Source organism: Scyliorhinus torazame, chromosome 8 (assembly GCF_047496885.1).
Source record: "Scyliorhinus torazame isolate Kashiwa2021f chromosome 8, sScyTor2.1, whole genome shotgun sequence".
NCBI classification, from domain to species: Eukaryota; Metazoa; Chordata; class Chondrichthyes; order Carcharhiniformes; family Scyliorhinidae; genus Scyliorhinus; species Scyliorhinus torazame.
In genome coordinates, this window is record NC_092714.1 from 186,816,173 (window position 1) to 186,833,947 (window position 17,775).

A 17,775-nucleotide genomic window follows, 5' to 3' on the forward strand; every position below is an offset into this window, starting at 1 on the left:
CGGTAACGGACGAACCGGGAGTGCAGGAGGCGAAAGAGGCCGGTATCCTGGCCTTTGCGTCCCTGGTAGCCCGGGGGAGGATCTTGCTATTATGGAAAGATGCGAAGCCCCCCAATGTGGAAGCCTGGATAAATGACATGGCAGGGTTCATTAAGCTGGAGACGATAAAGTTTGCCTTGAGAGGGTCTGTGCAGGGGTTCTTCAGGCAGTGGCAACCGTCCCTAGACTATCTCGCGGAGCGCTAGGAGGAGGTCAGCAGCAGCAGCAACCCGGAGGGGGTGGGGGGGGGGGGGGGTTGGTTGGGAAGGGGGGTGGTCTCTTTCGGGGGGGTATTTGGGCGGGTGGGGGGGGGGGTTCCCCAAGGGTACTTTTGAATGTCATATGGGGGGGTTAATATATGCGGGAGAAACCCAATGTCTAAGTAGTTAATTATTTTTGATTGTGGTGTTTGTGTTCTTCTTTTTGTTATGGGGTGGGTTTGTTTGTTCAAAAATTTTGTTGGAAAAATTTGAATAAACATATTTTTTTTTAAAACAAGGAGAAGTGTGTGTTCCGTACAAACCGCTTAGCCATCCTCGCCTACGTGGTCCAGAACGGAGTTCTGGGGCTCGATCCCGACCGCATGCGCCCCCTCATGGAGCTTCCCCTCCCCCACTGGGGGCCCTCAAACGCTGCCTGGGGTTCTTCTCGTATTACGCTCAGTGGGTCCCAAACTATGCGGACAAGGCCCGCCCACTCATACAGTCCACTCATTTCCCCCTGACGGCAGAGGCCCAACAGGCCTTTGCCAGGATCAGAGCTGATATTGCCAAAGCTGGAATGCATGCTGGAGACGAAACACTTCCTTTCCAAGTAGAAAGCGACGCATCGGACGTCGCCCTTGCCGCCACCCTCAACCAGGCAGGCAGGCCCGTGGCATTCTTTTCCCGCACCATCCATGCCTCCGAAATTCGGCACTCATCCGTCGAAAAGGAGGCCCAGGCTATCGTTGAGGCTGTGTGACATTGGAGGCATTACCTGGCCGGCAGGAGGTTCACTCTCCTCACTGACCAACGGTCGGTAGCCTTCATGTTCAACAACACACAGCGGGGCAAGATCAAAAATGACAAAATCTTGCGGTGGAGAACCGAGCTCTCCACCTATAACTACGAGATTAAGTATCGCCCTGGCAAACTCAACGAGCCCCCAGACGCCGGACTCAATTTTAACAGGGGGTGAATGTGGTAAACCACTGTGTTCCTATATTAAGGGTTGTACGGTAGAACCTGCACTACAGGTTCTCCTGGGCCACTGCATGCTAGCTCCGCCCAGGAGCCGGGTTATAAATATGCGTGGCCTTCAGCTCGCAGCCATTTCGTCAGCTGCTGTAGGAGGCCACACTTCAGATACTAATAAAGCCTCAGTTTGAATTCAACTTCGTCTCCAGCCAAATTGATCGTGCCTCGCCATTACTAGCTATCTCGCCATCTGATTTGCGGAAATCTGGCAGTACGGGCAGCATGACCAGGAGGACCACCGTTCAATACAGAAGAAGACCAGCAACCTCCACCGAGCTGCAAGGGTAGGTTGCCACCTTCCTCGTGGCATCAATTCTGCCTGCCACACCTCAAATTCCCAACCCCCTCCAAAATCACTCGCACCCTACCCACATCCGATCATCGTGCTTGGTCCTCCGTACCCCCTGGCACCCACCAGCACAATTCTACATGTTCAGTTGCAGTGCCCACACATGTCACTTGCCATAAACCCCCTTGATCCATCAAACGTGAAGCTCACAATGCCCTCTCTTTATCCCCGCAGGAGAAGTTGAGCCATAATAGGTGGGAAAGAGCCAAGACAGGTGTCAGAGATCAGAGTCCTCACCCCCTATGAGGAACCGGACCTGGAGATCACAGGGTTGACCAAGGAGCGAGGAGTCACCAAGAGCAGGATTGGCCTGTGCTGCAGGGGTGACCCTTCACCCAGATGACCTGTATGAAGTGAGTTGTACATGTTAGACAAAATGATCCTTCCCACTCACTGACCACATGTTCACTCTCTCGCAGGATCTACCCCCCTTGCCACCCATGAGATTCCCCACTCTCCTTGCCACCCATGAGACCACCTTGGAAGAGAGCTCCGACGAGACCATCATCTACATCACAGCTGTCAACCCCTCCTTCCACCAGTGCAGAGACACAAACACTTACAATGGCTGACAGTAGTGGATAGGCTTCTAGGGCACATTCTAGTGAGCCTCACACAGTTTCTGATGCACATCAGGCGGAGGCAGGAACATCCCAGGAAGTCAGCAGTTGGAGGTCCGCTGGATCCCAGGGCTCAGTCGGGTTCCAGTCAGATGCCAAGCCTCTGGACAAGGTTATCCCAGAGCTTATGCAGATGATAGGATACAGCCGTGAGATTCAGGGGGAATGTCAGCGACACTCCGGCAGGTGCACAGCCGATTGGAGGAGTCATGAAGACTACGTCCACAGGTGATGATGCTGGCATTGTGTGACACGGAGGCCAACACTGCTAGGGTGGTGGCCACAGTGGAAAGCCTGTAGCATGAGGTCAGCATCTTGAATGCTGGTGTCTGCGACGGGCATGGCTGAGGGCCTCAACATCGTGTCCCAGTCACTGAGCGACATGTCCCAGATGCAGGTGGACATTGCCGAGGCACTGCAGATCATGGTTGAGTCACAGAGGAGCATCACTGAGGGCATCGACACAATGGTGCAGGAAATAGGGAGATGCCAGGACCAGTGTAGCCAGATAACACAGAGGCCTCTGAAATTCATTCCATTGCCTCCCGGTCCCATGGAGACCCCCAGGGCCCAATGGGCACTGTCAGAGTGGAGGAAGAACTGGAGGCCAACCGGGAGCTTGCTACCAAGGAGACTACGCGGTCTCCAGTTCTCCTGAATCCCCCTCTCCTGAAACTGATGCATCTCAAGGACAGCGGGCAGGACAGGGTGGCACGGTGACACCAGTGGCCCCAGTAAGTCGGCCGGGGCCCTCCGGCCCCAGGCGCTCCAGAGGACATCCACCAAGGGCATCAAAGGCCACAGGGCACGACTACTTCTGATGGGGACACAACGAGACATAACAGTAGAACACTTATGATAAAGAAGATTGAGGATCACTAAGGGGTACTGGGGGGAGGGAGGGGGGGAGGGTGGGGCAGTATCTGTAGCTAGAGGGAATGGAAATGTAAAATGTGCACTATTAAATCATCTGATACATGTGAAGTCTCTGTCACATTTTTTTTCAAATCTATTTATTGTCATGTTTCAAAATTATGTACATCTCTGTCACATTTATCTTCACAGTGGGCCTGCCTGCACCCCCACCCCCTGTTGGCCTCCGCTCCCCTCCACCCCTGCCCCCCAAGCACAGTGGTTCAACATCAAAAGCCGCCAGTGCAGACCCCGTTCAAAATGTGAGTGCACTGTCAGCAGGAAGACAGGAGTCATACTTCGGCATAAATTGAGGAGCACCAGATCTTACCTCTCAGAGAGTCAGTTCACCCCTCCCCCCATCCCTTTCTTCCCCCTTTCCCCTCCGTCCCCCATTACCCCTTCCCCATTTCCTCCTTCCCCATTCCCATTCCCCTCCGTCTCCCATTCCCCCTTTCCCGATCCAAATTTCATCCCTTCCCCAACCCCATTCACCTCCTTTCCCCAGGGTCCTTGCCGCTGCCTATCCTCCATCCTCTGGCTCCTCTTGCAGCTCCTCCCTGTGCTCGTCCTCAAGCCGCTCCTGCCCCGCCTCCTCCTCCATATCCTCCTCAGACTACTCCCCCTCCTCCATCATGTCGCCCCACTGCTGTGCCAGGTTGTGGAGGGCACAGCATACCACCACAAAGAGGGAGACCCTCTGAGGGGTGTATTGCAGTGCAGCACCAGAGGGTCCAGGCATCAAAATCGTATTTTCAGCAGTCCAATCGATGCACCACTCAAAGACCACATGTGTGGCAAATAGGACTTGTTAAAACGGGTCTCCGGCCTTCGCACTGGCGTCATCAGCCTGGACTTCAGCGAATACCCCTTATCCCCAAGAGCCAACCCATCAGGGATCTCCAGGTGTTCCAAAATGGCATGCACACTTGTGTCATTCCCCGGGAAGCATGCGCACACATTGCATGATCTGGAGGAGTTGGTTGTACACGAGTTGAACATTCAGGGAGTGGAATACCTGCCAATTAATGAAGGACACTCCCTGATGCCCCAGTGCATGCAACGCATGCCATCTATTACCCCCTGGACCTGGACCCTCCTGCTAATGGTAAAGAATCCTGAAGCCGGGGCATCTTGGCGGGCACAGACAACTCAAAGTTTGTACAGTCAGCTGTCTGGGCACACAAGGCATCTATGAACTCACAAATCTACTTGTGGGCTGTGGCTAGGGATATGCTGCGAAAGTTCCCGCTCGCGCCCTTCAATGAATGGGTGGCAAATAAGTTCAGGGCTGCGGTGACCTGCACAGCCACCAGGAGCAGATGTCCTCCTCCACCACATGGTGCCAAGTCTGCCAGGACATGGCACAGGTGCCGCACTGTCTCTTTCTTGAGAGGGAGTCTCCTGTGGCACATGCTGTCTGTCTTCTGCTTGAATGACCAACAAAGCCTGCACACCTTGGGCCGTCACCAGCGTCTCCCTCTTTGTTCCTCTTCAGCCTGATGGATGGCCTGGTTGTCAGGATAGGGTACTCTTTCAGAGAGTCGGTGCAGACTTGATGGGCTAAATGGCCTCCTTCGGCACTGTAGGAATTCTGCCACCCTCTAATGCTTGCACTGTGCCAGTAGATGAGCCATTAATTGTGAATGTTAAATCAAGCAATTCTGTTTCTTCTTCAGAAGTCAGTTATTTCTCTGGGTTTTCTTCCTCTGGCATCATTGGCTGAACTGGCAGTAGTTCTTGGATTGCTAGCAGCATAAATATAAAGGGGGAGGGTTAGGGGTGAGGGAAGAGAGATGGTGGGTGGGGGTTGTGTGGGAGGGGGGGGGAGAGTTACATGGTTAGATCGTCAACATCATATTTGTTTGTGGGATGAAGGTAAAATAGAATTTTAGGAAGTGCATATAGCAAGAACATACTATCAATCTGGACAGCTTCAATGATACCTCGGTGACAGTCTACCCATATTTAATATCTTGAAGCCCACTCTCAGTACTCACTAGCCCCTGAACTACATTTCCCATGTTCCTGATCCCACGATTGTCAACAATGCTCCCAGACCTTGAGATCATGCTCCTCAATTGTTCCCTATCCAAATACTGTCTTAATGTTCCCACATTTTGTTAGAAAATTCCCTACATATTGCTTATCAAAGAATCATAGAATTTACAGTGCAGAAGGAGGCCATTCGGCCCATCGATTATGCACCAGCCCTTGAAAGATCACTCGACCTAACCCACACCTCCACCCCATCCCCGTACCCAACCTAACCTTTTTTTTGACACCAAGGGCAATGTAGAATGGTCAATCCGCCTAACCTTTGGATTGTGGGAGGAAACCGGAGCACCCGTGGGAAACCCATGCAGACACGAGGAGAACACGCAGATTCCGCAGACAGTGATCCAAGCCGGGAATCAAACCTGGGACCCTGGCGCTGTGAAGCAACAGTGCTAACCACTATGCTACCATGCCGCCTTATAAATCCTGCAATTCCCTGAAAATATAATTAGATCTTGAGAACCTAATACTGTTAGATTCTGAAATTTCCTCATGTGCCTAATCCTTGGGCCACATGAAAGATCAGTGTCCCTGTTCTTGTGAAGTGCGGTGATAAGGCAAGATGTTAAAATGATTTCCAATGATTGGCAGATCATTGAGCAAAGGGCATAAACATTAAATTATGATCAAAGAAATGAAGACCGATGTTTGGAGTCTCATTTTTCACATAGTGTTTTCTTATGAAAGGAATGGCCGACAAAGAAACATTAGAACCTATAATAGTTTGTAAAAGGAAAGTGGATAACTCCTTGGAAAAAAAAAGGATTTAGGGAAAACACAATGCTTACATTTTTCAGTAGCTTCATAGAATTTACAGTGCAGAAGGAGGTCATTCGGCCCACTGAGTCTGCACCGGCCCTTGGAAAGAGCACCCTACATAAGCCTAGGCTTCCACCCTGTCATGATATTCATATTAACATATCATGGTGCAATCACACACACACACTGATGGACAGATCACGGACCAATCAACACACACGCAACATCACAGCCAATCACCAGTGAGAGCACACGCACTATAAAACAGGGAACACCACAGTTCCCGCTGATTCCAGCAGGAGATAGCTCAGAGCACAGAGCTCACAGCGCGCCACTCAGACATACACCATGTGCTGAGTGCCTCTCTAAAATAGTGCTAGGGCTGGGTCCACAGGTTAACTGGTAAAGTATGAACCACAGCCAGAAGTATACAGTAGATGTTATCAAGAATAATAAAACAGAGTTGTACCATCTACAACCGTGTTGGTTCGTTTGTATAGCGGAACACCCAACACGACATAGTACCAGGACTGGAACCCAGCAACTGTGAGACCTACCTGCACACCTTCAGAGATCCGCCATCCTGCGCCATGGACACCATCAGCCCGCCGCAGCCGCTCCAAATCGCTGGAAACCTCGGCGTCAACTGGAAGCTGTTTAAACAGCGCTTCCAGCTCTTTCTAGAAGCCACAGACAGGGAGAATGCATCGGACACCAGGAAGATTGCCCTCCTCCTCTCCACGGCAGGGCAACACGCGATCCACATCTACAACTCCCTGGCATTCGCGGAAGGCGAGGACAAGACGAAGTACAAGACGGTCCTTCTAAAACTTGAGCAACACTTCAGCGTCAAAGTGAATGACAGCTTCGAGAGGTACCTCTTCCAGCAGCGCCTGTAGGGTAAGGATGAGCCTTTTCAATCCTTTCTCACACACCTCCATATCCTCGCGCAGTCACCTCCGATTCCATGAATCGGGACCAGATAGTTTTTGGGGTCACCTCGGGCACCCTACGCCAGCAGCTCCTCAAAATAAAGAGCCTCACCCTAGCCACCGCCATCGAAACCAGCATCCTCCACGAAAACGTGACCAGCTGGTACTCCCAATTCCAGGCAGCCGAATCGCCACAGCAGGGATCCCACGAGGCATAACGGGTCCACTCCATCGAGTTCCTCCCGGCCCACGGCCCGGATACGGGCAGCCATTGCGCGTGCTTTCCGCAGCCTCCCGCGATTGTACGCGCCAAAAGAGACGTTGACGCAGAGGGATGTGACGCGCGGGCACACTCTACGCAGGACCGAACTGCACATGCGCGGTGGCTCAACAAACGCCATGACGTCACGACGTGCGGCAACTGTGGATCCGCACATTTAAAGCGGCAATGTCCACCGAAAAATCGACAATGCCTCCGCTGTGGCAAGATGGGCCACTATGCTGCCTGCTGTCGAGCAGCTCAACCTGCCAACGCTCCCCAATTCCGCCAGCCTTGCAGGGACGTGCAGGCCATTTAGCCTCCATACACCGAGTCATACCCTGACGACGTACAGACCGGTGATACCGACGACCGGGAAGCCTTCCGGGTTGCGGTAATTGACAGAAATCGGATGTCCCCAAGTAGGACCCACCAGCCGATGCCAGTGCACAGCGTCAATCCGGGTGATGAATGATGTGCCACCCTAACGGTCAACCGATCACCAATCACATTCCGTTTAGACACTGGTGCCTCCGCCAATCTCATTGCATGGTCAGCCTTCTACGCCTTGAAGGTCAAACCACCGATTCGGCCATCCCACTGTCAGTTGGTCGATTACAACGGTAGTGTTATCCCGGCCATGGGATCCTGCCAGCTCGAGGTTGCACACAAGTCATACACAGCCTCACTGTCTTTTGAGATAGATGGATCCTCGAAGGACTCCCTGCTAGGCGCACAGGCGTGCAAGGTTCTCCGCCTCGTTCAGCGGGTACACACTCTGTCTCCAGAAAGAAGGTCCGATTTCCCGGATGCAGACTTTAGGGAACAGCTCCACTCGCTCCTCACCCACAATCAGGAGGCTTTCGAGGGCATGGGCACACTGCCCTACACTTACAGAATACGGCTCAAACCGGACGCCAGCCCGGTCATTCACGCACCTCGTAGAGCCCCAGCACCACTCAAGGACCGCCTCAAGCAGCAGCTGCAGGATCTCCAGGACCAAGGAGTGCTTTCCCGGGTCACGGAGCCCACGCCATGGGTCAGCTCCATGGTGTGCGTAAAAACGTCCTCTGCCGAACTCCGGATCTGTATCGACCCGAAAGACCTGAACAATAACATCATGAGGGAACACTGCCCCATACCCAAACGGGAAGAGATCACGAGCGAAATGGCCCGGGCTAAAATGTTTACAAAGTTTGATGCCTCAAAGGGTTTTTGGCAGATTCAACTGGATCAGTCCAGCAGGAAGCTGTGCACCTTCAACACTCCCTTTGGCAGGTACTGCTACAATAGGATGCCGTTTGGCATCACCTTGGCATCCGAGGTATTTCATCGAATCATGGAACAGGTGATGGAGGGCATCGAAGGGGTGCGCGTCTATGTTGACGATGTCATCATCTGGTCCACCACACCACAGGAGCACATCAGTCGTCTCCAGCGCGTCTTTGCTCGGATACGAGAACACGGCCTGCGCCTCAACCGAGCCAAGTGTTCTTTTGGCCAAACTGAGCTAAAGTTTCTTGGGGACCACATATCCCGGTCAGGGGTGCGTCCAGATGCAGACAAAGTGGCAGCTATTGCAGCCATGTCGCAGCCGGCAGACAAGAAGGCAGTGCTACGCTTTCTCAGGATGGTCAACTTCCTGGGGAAGTTTATTCCCAACCTTGCCTCCCACACAACGGCTCTTCGCCACCTGGTGAAGAAGACTACGGAGTTCCTGTGCATGCCCGCACACCAGAAGGAATGGGAGGAGCTCAAGATCAAACTCAACACAGACCCGGTATTGCCGTTCTTCGACACTACTCGAGATACAAAGATCTCGACTGATGCCAGCCAGTCCGGCATTGGGGCGGTACTCCTGCAATGGGACGACACTGCATCATGGGCCCCGGTCGCCTATGTCTCGCGGGCCATGACCCCCACAGAACAGCGCTATGCGCAGATTGAGAAGGAGTGCCTGGGTTTGTTAACCGGCATAGATAAATTCCACGACTGTGTGCATGGTCTCCCTCAGTTCACCGTGAAAACTGACCATCGCCCCCTGGTCGGCATCATACAAAAGGACCTTAATGAGATGACCCCCTCGCCTCCAGCGCATTCTGCTCAAGCTCCGGAGGTACGACTTCCAACTGGTCTACACCCCGGGAAAGGACCTCATCATCGCGGATGCCCTGTCCAGAACAGTAAGCACACCGCCCGATTAGGAGGGGTTCATCTGTCAAGTCGAAGCACATGTGGCCTTCACATCAGCCAATCTGCCAGCTGACGATTCAAGTCTGGCCCGTATTCGCCGGGAGACTGCGGCTGACCCCCTTCTACAACGTGTGATGCGCCACATGATGGAAGGGTGGCTCAAAGGACAGTGTCCACAATTCTACAATGTCTGGGACGACTTGGCCGTCATTGACGGTGTCCTCTTAAAGTTGGACCGGATTGTGATCCCACACAGCATGCACAGACTGGTCCTCGAACAATTACACGAAGGCCATCTCGGGGTTGAGAAGTGCAGGCGGAGGGCCCGAGAAGCTGTGTACTGGCTGGGCATCAGCGACGACATCGCCAACATGGTGCTCAACTGCCCCACCTGCCAAAGGTTTCAGCTGGCGCAACCCCCTGTGACACTTCGGCCCCATGAGTTGGTAACGTCCCCCTTGGCGAAGGTGGGTGTGGACCTTTTTCATGCGCTCGGCAGGGACTACGTCATCATAATTGACTATTTTTCAAATTATCCGGAGGTCATACGCCTGCACGACTTGACATCATCAGCTGTAATCAGAGCATGTAAAGAAACCTTCGCTCACCATGGCATTCCGCTTACCGTCATGTCAGGCAATGGGCCCTGTTTTGCGAGCCAAGAATGGTCTTTTGCCGCTTCGTATGGCTTCACACATGTGACGTCCAGCCCTCTGCATCCCCAGTCAAATGGCAAGGCGGAAAAGGGCGTCCATATCGTCAAGCGGCTCCTCTGCAAGGCTGCTGATGCCGGATCTGACTTCTGTTTAGCCCTGCTGACCTATCGCTCACTGTTGATGGGTCGTGCCCTCAGGACCACTGTACCGTCCATTCATGTTCCTAAACACGACCATGCTCCAGTACTGCAAAGGATGCGACAGCAGCGTGCTCAGCAGAAGGTGGCACATGACACTTGGGCAACTGATCTTCCTGACCTGGTGCCTGGAGACAACGTCCGCATACACCAACCAGAGGGTGGCTGGTCGGCAACTGCCGAAGTTCTCCGACACGTGGCTCCCCGCTCGTTCCTGGTTCGCATGCCTGATGGCTCCATTCGCCGGCGTAATCGGCGGGCCCTTCGGCTGCTTCCGCGCTCGCTACGTGATCATGCACCGGTGCCACGCCCTCCTGTTGTCCCTGATGTCGACTTCGTGGAGCTTCCTGCCACTATGCCTATTCCTCTATCACCCGTGGCCAGGCCCATTCCTCAGCCGGTGGATCCTGACCCACCCTTGAGGCGGTCAACCCGGATTCGTCGCCTACCTACTAGGCTGGACTTATGAGCATGTTTGCACATTGGACTCACTGAATTGTTATTCAACAGTTAATGTTTTTCTCTTTTTGTCGGTCCAGGAGTTCTCTTTCGATATTTGATGATTGCACTTGTTTTGCTTGTGGTACAACCTCGTTGTTATGTTGCACCTGACACCTTCCTATGTATATAGTTTAGCCTCATGTACATGTTGTAGATATTGCACACACGTATTCAGCTGCACTCACTACACACCAATATTTATTACCATATAGGCACATATTCTTGTAAAAAAGGGGGGATGTCATGATATTCATATTAACATATCATGGTGCAATCACACACATACACTGATGGAAAGATCGACGGACCAATCAACACACACACAACATCACAGCCAATCACCGGTGAGAGCGCACGCTCTATAAAACAGGGAACACCACAGTTCCCGCTCATTCTAACAGGAGATAGCTCAGAGCACAGAGCTCACAGCGTGCCACTCAGACATACACCATGTGCCGAGTGCCTCTCTAAGGTAGTGCAAGGGCTGGGTCCACAGGTTAACTGGTAAAGTACGAACCACAGCCAGAAGTATACAGCAGATGTTATCAAGAATAATAAAACAGAGTAGTACCATCTACAACCGTGTTGGTTCGTTTGTATAGCGGAACACCCAACACGACACACCCTATCCCTGTAACCCAACCTACCTTTTGGACACGAAGGGGCAATTTAGCATGGCCAATATACCTAACCTGCTCATCTTTGGACTGTGGGAAGAAACCGGAGCACCCGGAGGAAACCCACATAGACACGGGAAGAAAGTGTAAACTTCACACAGACTGTCACCCGAGGCTGGAATCGAACCTGGGACGCTGGAGCTGTGAGGCAGCAGTGCTGACCACTGTGCCACCGTGCAAGTGCGATGGGCTAAATAATTTCTTACTGTAATGCTATAACTGGATGGGAAAGCCATGCTGCTATAAGCATTCTTTTGACATATAAATATTTTACACTGAATTAACTATAGTGTTCTTCAATTTTTCTAAGCTCTACTTGAATTTTGTGGGCAACTGCTCTAGAATTGATATGAGGCAGGAGTTCTATTTATCTCCAGGAGGATATCCCGCCTTGTAGATTTGCTGGCCAATCAGAGGCCAGCAGCTATGCCACACCAGGAACAATGGCCACAGCCAGTAATGTAGGAGGCCCATCAAGAGGAGGAATCATGGATGTCCTGAAACCAATACAAGTCCAAGATGTCACTCAGGCCAGGTTGACAGGACCCAGGGAGGGTAGTCGGGACAGCATGTTCGACAGAGCAGAAGGGGGATGGTGAATGAGGAGAGAGAAAACTGTGAGAGAGGCTTCTAACTGTCGCAAGGAACCTTGGGGAGAGGCTGATGCATGATCAATTAAACTCAAAGACGAGGTTGTAACATAACTGAAGGCTTTAATAGACTAGCTCTGTTCCCCAGCAGCTTCGGTACAGAGTGAGGGCTGCTGGGACGGCACCTGTTCTTATACCCCGCCTGTCAGGGCGGAGCTACATACCAAACAGCCAATGGTTTACAGCCTCTCGAGTACTGCAATATCTGATACTACCCCATTCACCCCCTGTTAAAAAAGAGTCCGGCGGGGTTGGTGGCCAGTGGTTACAATTGCATTTAACCTGGTATGGTCAGATATGGAGGTACCGTGAGTATTTACAAGCGTGGAAGATATATACAGTCAGTGTTCATTTACAGTTACAGTTACAGTGTAGCACTCAGTCGGTCGGGTGGCCTGGTCGTCCTCCTGGATCGTCTGAGCCTCTGTGGTAATTCTGGTGGGGGTCCGGGCGTCTGCGACTCCGGGAGCGTGGCTTCGTCCTCCATGGCAGCTTCGTCACCCCTAGACGGCGCAGGTGGGGCAAACGGTTGACACGAGAGGGGGGCGCCTGTAGGAGGCGTCGGTGAGTGGGATGGCCTAGGTAGGAGCGGCGGGAGGACCGACCCTCCAGTGAGGTGCTGTGGGGGAGGGGGGGGGGGTAATGGTTCGGGTGCGCGTGGGGTTCCAGCGGGCGGCAGGTCCCGGAGGGAGACTGTATCTTGCCGGCCGTCAGGGAACGCCACGTCGGCGTACTGGGGGTTAGCGTGCAACAGGTGGACCCTCTCGACCAACGGGTCCGACTTGTGTGCCCGCACGTGCTTCCGAAGCAGGATGGGTCTGGGTGTCGCTAGCCAGGTTGGGAGCGAGGTCCCGGAGGAGGACTTCCTGGGGAAGACAAGGAGACGTTCATGAGGTGTCTGATTGGTAGTTGTACAGAGCAGCGACCGGATGGTGTGGAGGGCCTCCGGGAGGACTTCCTGCCAGCGGGAGACGGAGAGAGTCCTGGACCGTAGGGCCAGTAGAACGGTCTTCCAGACCGTTCCGTTCTCCCTCTCTACCTGCCCGTTTCCCCGGGGGTTGTAACTGGTCGTCCTGCTTGAGGCGATGCCTTTGCTGAGCAGGAATTGACGCAGTTCGTCGCTCATAAAGGAGGATCCCCTATCACTGTGTATGTACGTGGGGAAACCGAACAGTGTAAAGATATCCTGGAGGGCCTTGATGACGGTGGTTGCGGTCATGTCTGGGCAGGGGATGGCGAATGGGAACCGGGAGTACTCGTCAATCACGTTCAGGAAATACGTGTTGCAGTCGGTGGAGGGGAGGGGGCCTTTGAAGACCATGCTGAGGCGCTCAAAGAGACGGGAAGCCTTTATCAGGTGCGCCCTCTCTGGCCTGTAGAAGTGCGGTTTGCACTCTGCGCAGATTTGTCAGTCCCTGGTGGCTGTCCTGACCTCCTCGATGAAGTAGGGCAGGTTGCGGGTCTTAACGAAATGGAAAAAACGAGTGACCCCCGGGTGGCAGAGGTCCTCGTGGAGGGCTCGGAGGCGGTCCACTTGTGCGGTGGCACATGTGCAGTGGGACAGGGCATCAGGAGGCTCATTTAGCTTCCCGGAACGGTACAAGATCTCGTAGTTGTAGGTGGAGAGTTCGGTCCTCCACCTCAAGATCTTGTCATTTTTTATCTTGCCCCGCTGTGCATTATCGAACATGAATGCCACCGACCGTTGGTCAGTGAGGAGAGTGAATCTCCTGCCGGCCAGGTAATGCCTCCAGTGTCGCACAGCTTCTACTATGGCTTGTGCCTCTTTTTCGACTGAGGAATGGTGAATTTCTAAAGCATGGAGGGTACGGGAGAAGAAGGCCACGGGTCTGCCTGCTTGGTTGAGGGTGGTGGCCAGAGCTACGTCGGACGCATCGCTCTCGACCCGGAAGGGGAGGGATTAGTCGATGTCGAGCATCGTGGCCTTTGCAATGTCTGCTTTGATGTGGCAGGCCTGGCGGGCCTCCGTCGACAGGGGGAAGGTTGTGGACTGGATTAGGGGTTGGGCTTTGTCTGCGTAGTTGGGGACCCACTGTGCGTAATAACTGAAAAACCCGAGGCAGCGCTTCAGGGCCTTGGAGCAGTGAGGGAGGGGAAACTCCATAAGGGGGTGCATGCGTTCAGGGTCGGGGCCTATAACTCCATTTCGCACTACGTAGCCGAGAATGGCTAGGCGGTCGGTGCTAAATACGCATTTATCCTTATTGTACATTAAGTTAAGGATTTTCGCGGTCTGGAGAAATTTCCGGAGGTTGGTGTCGTGGTCCTGCTGGTCATGGCTGCAGATGATGACGTTATCAAGATACGGGAACATTGCACGTAAGCCGTACCGGTCAACCATTCAGTCCATCTCGCGTTGGAAGACCGAGACCCCATTAGTGACACCAAAGGGAACCCTTAAAAATTGGTAGAGCCGCCCATCTGCTTCGAAGGCAGTGTACTTGGGGTCACTAGTGCGGAGGGGTAGCTGATGGTAAGCGGACTTGAGATCCACCGTGGAGAAGACCTTGTTTTGCGCAATCCTGTTCACCAGGTCGGATATGCGGGGGAGAGGGTACGCATCCAGCTGCGTAAACCTGTTGATGGTCTGACTGTAGTCAATGACCATCCTATGTTTCTCCCCAGTCTTCACCACCACTACTTGAGCTCTCCAGGGACTGTTGCTAGCTTCAATGACCCCTTCCCTCAGTAGCCTTTGGACCTCTGACCTGATGAAGGTCCGGTCCTGGGCACTATACCGTCTGCTCCTGGTGGCGACGGTTTTGCAATCCGGGGTGAGGTTCGCAAACAGGGAAGGCGGGTCGACCTTAAGGGTCACGAGGCCGCAGACAGTAAGGGGGGGTATAGGGCCGCCGAATTTAAAGGTCAGGCTTTGCAAGTTACATTGGAAGTCCAACCCCAGGAGTGTAGCCGTGCAGAGGTGCAGCAGGACATAAAGGTGGAAATTGTTGAATTTCCTGCCTTGGACCGTGAGGTTTGCTAGGCAGAACCCCTTTATCTCCACTGAGTGTGACCCGGAGGCCAGGGAGATTCTTTGGTTTACAGGGTGGATAACAAGTGAACAGCGCCTTACCGTGTCGGGGTGTATAAAGCTCTCCGTGCTCCCAGAGTCGATCAGGCAAAACGCCTCGTGGCCGTTGATGAACACCATCGTCGTTGCAGTCGCGAGTGTCCGAGGTCGATTTTGGTCCAACGTCACCGAGGCCAGATGGAGCAGTTGTGGGTTGTGATCGGGCAGCGTGTAGTCGGCCGTGCTGGGGGCCTGGGGCCCCATCCAAGATGGTGTCTCCCATGGATCGCACATGGTGGTCGGGGATGGACAAAATGGCAGCAGGGATGGACAAAATGGCGGCGCCCATCCATCCAGCGTGGTGTCCGAGGGGCAAGATGGCCGCACCAGTGGGTCGGACGTGGCCCTAGGATAGGGGGGTGGCAGTGAGTGCTGGTCACCTGGGGCCCGAAGGGAAGGTTGCCGCGGCAGCCCGGAGCCGTTGGAGACCGCGGCCACGGCTCGTGCTTGGCAGACCCCCACAAAATGGCCCTTCGTGCCGCACCCTTTGCAGGTGCGGGGATGCAGCGCGTGCGGGGATACTTCGCCTGCCCGCAGAAGCAGCAGCAGGGCCCGACGGAGTTAGCGGGCCGTCTTACAGCGCAGGCCTGCGGGGACACGGGGAAGGTCAGTGGGGCTGCTGCTGCGGGATGCCACGCAGCCCAGGGGGCCGCCGCGCGGTCGGGCGCATAGGACTGCGTGTTTCTGGAGGCAACATCCATGGACCCTGCCAGGGCCCGTGCCTCTCTCAGTCCCAGTGTGTCCTTTTCTAAGAGTCTTTGGCGGATCTCTGAGGAGCCCATACCTGCTACGAAGGCATCCCGGATTAGAAGTTCCGTGTGCTCGCTGCCCAAAACTTGCGGGCAGCCACAGTTTCTGCCCAGCGCACGGTAGAAGTCCTCCAGCGATTCCCCAGGGCTTTGCCATCTAGTTGCACGCAGGTGACTTGCGTAGACCTGGTTTACAGGGAGTATATAATGTCCCTTTAACAGTTCGATCGCATCATCATAGTCCTCCGCCTCCTCGATGAGGGAGAAGATTCCAGGGCTTACTCTCGAGTGCAGGAGATGCAGTTTCTGTTCTCCTGAGGGGGTGCCTCCGGCCGTCTCGAGGTAGCCTTTAAAACATGCCAGCCAATGCTTAAATATCGCCGCCGAGTTCTGCGCGTGGGGGCTGAGTTGTAGACACTCCGGCTTGATTCGGAGATCCATTCTTTCAGCTTAAGAGTAGTCTATTAAATTGATGCACGATCAATTAAACTCAAAGACGAGATTGTAACATAACTGAAGGCTTTAATAGACTAGATCTGTTCCCCAGCAGCTTCGGTACAGAATGAGGGCTGCTGGGACGGTACCTGGTCTTATACCCCGCCTGTCAGGGCAGATCTACATACCAAACAGCCAATGGTAAACTCCTAGGTTTACCCAATGGTCTACAGCCTCTCGGGTACTGCAATACCTGATACCACCACAGAGGCATTCCCCCTTTTTTCATTTATCAGCAGATGTTATGTATCAGACAGTACATCCCTGTCGGTAAAGTGTCACATGATGTGTAGTAACATCAGTAGGGTGCTTGCGTGGGCTTTGCTGTTCTCCATCTCAGGTTGTATGAGAAACACCTCTTAATAAACCTCTCATCGTGTTTGAAATCTCCATAAATTTTCTCTTTGCGGCAACAAAGAAATATAACAGCAGCCTGAAGGGATAAACCTGCTGGGCTACAAGTTGGGTGCAGTTCTCCCTTGTCCCTCATTAAACTGGAGCAGCATTGAGATGAAACCCTTAATAGGGCATTAATTATCATGGGCAATTAGAGATGGGCAATACATGCTGGCCCACAGAAGGGCCTCAATTGAGCTATGGATGTGACCCAACCAAATCCTCTGCACCATTCATAAAATCTTGACAGGCCCGAGGCCGTATGGCTGGCAGCGGGCACGTGTTGATGGCATGGCACTTTCGTTTATGGGACCAACTGCTATTTCACTCCGTGCATGTAGCATGTAAAATGCACTCCATATTCCCAAAAAGTGGGTATCCCACATTGCTACTAGTCTCTTTAGATTGGAGAAACTGTGAAGGGTTGACCTTGTGGATAAGTTTGAATTTTGTTGGGACCAGTAAAGCACAATATTGGGCCTGGAGCTCGTCTGATTGCATTTGCTGTCAGCAGTGACCTGCATGATGCAGGAGTTTCAGGTTTGCAGCAGTGACCATAAGACCAGAAGACGTTGGCGCAGAAATAGGCCATTCGGCCCATTGAGTATGCTCCGCCAATCACTGAGATCATGACTGATCTGATATGATAATCCTCAACTCCATATTCCCATTTTATCCCTGTAACCCTTGAATCCCATACTGATTAACTGACCAACCTTTTCTCAGTGTGGCACATCAGTCCATTGATCATTTTAGTCCAGGTAGTGGTTATTCCACACAAATTAGCTGAAACTGGAAATGTTTGGGGTTCAAGCATGTTTAAATTGGCTGGATTTCAAAGGCATCCTATCCAACTTATTCTCAGAAATCATTCCCAATCATTTTGTACAGCTATGAATAGTATTAATTTATTCCTTTATTGAATGATGAATGTAATTCCTGTCTTTCTGAAGTACTCTTTAGTTAGAAAAGTGAATTGTCTATGAATTTAACAATGTAGCACT